Here is a 5506-nt window from a genome sequence, read left to right as displayed (position 1 = left end):
GCAGAGATCCTCATTCTCATGAGTGAAATAAGTTATTCTTCAAATATATCATTTGCAGTCTAGACTATCATGATAATGTAAAATACAGACTAGCAGAAATAGCAGGAAGAAAATATTAATAGAATTGATACAAGAAATAGTTGAGATTTTTCTACACAGCTATTATGAAGCTGAATTTCACTTTATTTCTCATGTTTTTATGTAACATAAAAATGAAAGAGTCTGCATTTACTAGTATAGACAGGAATTTGTCATGAAAAGGTGGGATTGTATTCCTAACTTCATTCTCCACTGCCCTCCCCTTACTCCTTGCCCAGAGTAAGTACATACTTCTTGCTAGTAAAGAACAACTAAAGAAAGCGAGGTAAAATGTGTGCTGTAGGATTGCTTATGTGCTTAGATTACTAATAACATACAGAAGCTTCCAGCCAATTTCACCAGATCAGGTTGAGCCCAGCAACCAAAAATCATTACCATCCGACAGCTATTCAATAGATCATCTGAAATATGTTTGTGGTCTCGGGTGTCCGAAGATCAACATGCCCCCATTAGAACTGGAATTAATTTACACCTTTCGGAGTTTCAGCAGAGTGACTGGCCCACAGAGAATGCAATACCACTATATTTTCCCCAGGGAATTGAAAAGCATTGGAATTGTGCCTTTTTTTTTTTTTTTTTTTGAGCTAAATAAAATGTATGAAATTCACTCCTGTTATTACAGTTGTAGATTATAGCAAGCGGTGGCATATATGCTTCATCCCTTACAGTGGAATAAACTCATCCCTGAAAGTAAGGGAAGTCTCCAGGACCATCAATTCTGTCTAAAGTTCAAAATGTATGTATGTGCCTCTTACTTTTTTTCAAATACTGATCTTACTGCATCATTATTACATGTTGGCACAGCCTTTCAGTATTTACGGTGAGATCAGGACTGGTTTTCTGAGCCTGAATGCTTTTTGTGTCAACTTCAGAGCTCTCTCTATATAAGACAAGCTGACAAGAATTATTATTTGGTTGTGTTTTGTTTTGTGCTGATAATTAAAAACTACAGATGGGTTATTATAAACACAATAACAGTCAAGATATTTTGGGATCTTTAAGAACTGGTGGCATGGACACAACTCTGACTAAAGCTAGTTTGGCTTCTTGGTAAATACCGTTTTAGATCTGTGAGCAGCAGAAGACATACTCTAGTTATGTTCTTGCCCTTTTAGAGTCTCTAGGGTGAAAGGGGTCAATTGAGAAGAGATTAGAGCAGATGCCTGTAGCAATCAGACACGCTACTACCAGTTAGTAGCAACAATAGCCAGTAACCCATTCAAGGAAGCTTTTGTATAATCCGTTTTGTGAGAGGGATATGTAAGGTACTGAATGTATTATTTTTCCTTTTGTGGTGGCTCTTCTATAGTTGTTGTTTTTGCGAGTAAACAGATTTGCTTCTGTAACCCAAATTCCAGCAAGAACTTTTCTCGGTACAGACTGTACTGGAGCACTTGTACAGGAGCGCTGCTACGTACGAGCTTTGACATAAAGCTGATGATCAGCATGAAGTCATTCTGACATTTAGAGGTACTACTGCTTGGACACTCATTAGCACTTTAAACATACTGCCATAATTATATTTTGATAAAAATTCTATAATAACTTTTAATTCAGAAAAATATCTTATTGAGTAAATGAGAAGGCAGACTCCTCATTCTTGTCATAATCTTTTGCAGAGAGTGTTTGTTTTTTTGTAAATGTAGTTCTTTGGTAAGTCTTTCTAGGCTGAGGGAGGTTGTGATGGCATTCATATATATTTTAGGGTAATAAAGGGTGTGGAAAAAATGTAGTCAGGTGAAAGGACAGTACTGGCACAAGAACCTATATAAATTGGCCTTGAATGATTTAGGTATGCAATTATCATTAGGGCAGCTAATTTTAGTACAGCTGTCCAGCGGGAACTGTAAGAAGAAAATATAAACTAGCAAACCACAAGAAAATATCCAATTGGCGTTAGTGCATTTATGGGAGAGGTTATTAAATTTCTGGAAAGACTTTATAATATATTGCTCGCAGCATCACAGGTTTCAACCCACTGGCTTAAGAGGTTTGTTCTAGTACTGTACCTATGCATGACCTGAATGAAATGCAAAGGTAGGAAGGAAATATATCACTGAATCATAAGATGATGGAAATTACAGCATGAAAAAAACCCCTCATGTCATTTAGTCCATTCCCTTGACAGCAAAGAACATGAATTCAGTCTCACTGTTAGAGCTTTTTCTAATATTCAGGATAAATTACCCTCATCCTTGCTGCATACCATCCCTCACATTTATAATCGTTGTACTATACTAAACAGGGTTTTTTCTATTTCTGCTGGCTGCCTTCAATGACTGTCACACTTTGTATCCCCCTTATTTGTCACATACCCAAGTTGTACACGTTTAGGTCTTTCAATCTCTCTTAAGAAAACCTCTTTCTATCTCATTAAGGAAAATAGCCACAGCAGTGATACTAAAATGTAAAGACCTGCCAGATAGGGATTGTCGATAAGATGGGACCTCCATGCTGCAGTTGGTGCAACTACCTTGGTAAATGTCCTGATTTGAAATTTCAAGGTTGACAGACCCCCCCCCCCCCAAGTTTGCCTCCCTCCCCCCCCGCCAAGTTAGGTTTGTCTTTGGCAGGTAAGAGTTCTTTTCTTCACTGCTTTAGTTTCCTTGTTCGAATGATCAGCTAGTTCTTAAGAGGAATGCTGCAAATATTTTTTTTTTTCTGGAATGATCAAATTATCTTTCCCTTTAGAATATCACATTTTTGCAGTGTGCAGTTGTGGTTGCTGGAGTACATGCAGATTCAATCTTTTACTTGGGATGTAAGAATTGTTTTTATCTTGCTTATTATAAGATAACTTTAGGGGCCAGATCCCTGTGCAATGAAACTCCCAGACTACGGCGGCTGCGCTGGTGTGTACCTGCCAGGAGTTTGCTCCTTGGAGAAGGTTTTGCTGAGTATCTGGAGGCTGCTGAGAAACAGTTTCTACGAATGAAGTCAGTCACTGTCAAATAGCTAAAAATCAAATGCTGTGCTTTTTAAAACTGCTTTTTTGCAGTTTTCAGAGAAGTATCTCTGCGTTTTCCCCTTTTGAGCACTACCATAAAGAAATTCGTTCCATCTCAGCCTGCTCCTTTTCCCCCGTTTTCTCCTCTATCAAGTTTTTAATTTGGCGCATAGTTTGATGTTATGGAAATTACTTTAACATCACCTTTTAGTCAGGCGTTCTCTGAGGAGCATGACTTACAATACAATTTAGTCAGAAATGAGTTTATGTCTTTGTAACAAACTGCAAATTACCAAGCTCGTGGAACACAACTTCTCATAAATGCCACTTACAACCTTGCGGATTCAAGTCCTCAAGCGACAATCAGGCTTTTAAACTTCCTCATTTGTCTTTCTGTATGGACTGCAAAGCAAAAATTAAAAATGCATTTGGGTTTTAACTAGAAAAAATAACATGGGGATTTCTCAGGTGCTTATGCATTTTGATCCCATCATCATCATACTGTAGAGTAACTGTGTATTTGTGGAAGAATAATTACAGTATATTGTAAACATTAGATACCAGTTTTGCTTCACTGAGTGAAGAATAACTAGCCTAGTAGCATGGACAAAATTGAGGTAATTTATGAGAAATCACTTCAGAACTGTATTTAGAAAGAGATGGTGATAGTTTAGAAGTAGTGGTTTCCAGTCATTCACTCTTTCTATACGGATCCTAACTATATAAGCTATATATACTACGTAGCAGTGCGGTGTGTTTCACCACAGTGGATTCCTTTCTTGGTCCGTCCTGAAACTGAGGATCTCCTACAACTTTGAGCCTGTAAGGGCTGATGCCAGTGAGTACCTCACAGGATTAAATGTACGTTATCCAGCACGTTGTCAAGTACATGTCCTTGCTCTCTATAGAGTCATCCGATATATGCTAAGAACCTGGCGGGTCTCCAGAAACACACTTAAGGATGTAAGCACTCGTGAATTGAAGCATGAGTGCCGGGGACCTTGCAGGATCCAACGTCTCTGGGACTTACTCAAACTAAATGCAGTTCCTCGTAATGTGGGGAGCTGCTTTAATGCTCTTGCTATCAGCCTGCAGGTGAAGTGTAATATCTTCCTTAATTATGTGCCTAGTTCTGTATGGATCAATTTCTCGAATTTTTTTTTTCTTACTTGCATTTAGTTCTCCGTTAAATGCCTTTATTTTGAGTACAACCAGTATTAGTAATAGATAAGTGCTGGTGTGGGGAGAGAGAGAGAGTCTCATTTACAACTGTGTTTCAGAATTGCCCAAGGAGTTTATGCTCTTGCTTTCCATTCTCAACTCATCTTAATTGTTATGCTAAAATTTTTAAAATTAATTCTCTCTACTAATTTATCATGATTTATTATGATGGCTATGATTGTGTATTGTACCAATATTTCTTTCACCTGTATGCTTATTACCCATCACAGTGAATTATTGCATCACTTAAATGGTGGCTGTGATTTCAGAAGACAAATCAGCTTGCAAAAAAGAGAAGACTCAGTCTGGAAAAAAGGTTTGGTGAAATTTCAGGTAATTGAAGGTGGAATTAGAAGAAAAAACATTATGTATATATAAATATACTATAATAAAAGCTAAGATTTTAATATAATGTATCAAAGATGTCATCCACTCCTTTTCTGATTTTCTCTGCCTCTTCTGGATGGCCTCTTGCAGAAAGGGATCCAGAGAAAATGCATGGTGAGCCCTGTTTGGAGGAGCCTGCATGTTGATTACTTGCCTGCATTTAGTTATTGGTATCTTGCAGCTGTATGTTTTCAGGAATGCTACAAAGATTGGACCCCCTGTTGTCCCTGCAGAATGGGCAATTTCCTACGATCTGTAACAGTTACTGCCATAGACTTATTAAAAGCCCTTTACAACATACCAAGTAAATATTGGTTTAGAAATTGCCTATTCATTTATGTGCACAACAGACCATGATATTTCCATCTAAGCCACTAGTCTCTTGTATCAGCCCCAGGACGATTCAACAGATTTTTACCGTGTCGCTTCCTTACTGGCCTTATTGGCTGCAGAGCTCACGTACAATATTTCCAGGTCTTTGGAGACCCTTGCAAAACGTAGCTCTGCCAATGCTGATGTTTCAACTTTTCTCTTATAACTAATTTCTTTCTGTGCGCAAGAGCAAGAGATTTTAGACAGAATGGTTTTGCTTCTTCTCATTTGTCTGATTATAAAACAAATACGTTTCAATGCAGACACATCAAATGAGAAAGGCACAAACTGTGGAAGAGAAAATGAGTGTGATTCATTAGCTGAGACGTTGTACTGAGATCAGAAACAGGACTGATCGCAAACCGTGCCCTTTATCTACTTCGTGACCTTGGATAAATCACCTATTTGCTTTTTTTTTTCCTCTCCTTTGAACATGCAGTACGTAAACCTGCCTAGACGAAGACTGTGTCTTAAGACCAG

Source organism: Buteo buteo, chromosome 7 (assembly GCF_964188355.1).
Source record: "Buteo buteo chromosome 7, bButBut1.hap1.1, whole genome shotgun sequence".
Taxonomy (NCBI): Eukaryota; Metazoa; Chordata; class Aves; order Accipitriformes; family Accipitridae; genus Buteo; species Buteo buteo.
Note: the sequence above shows the minus strand (reverse complement) of the source record.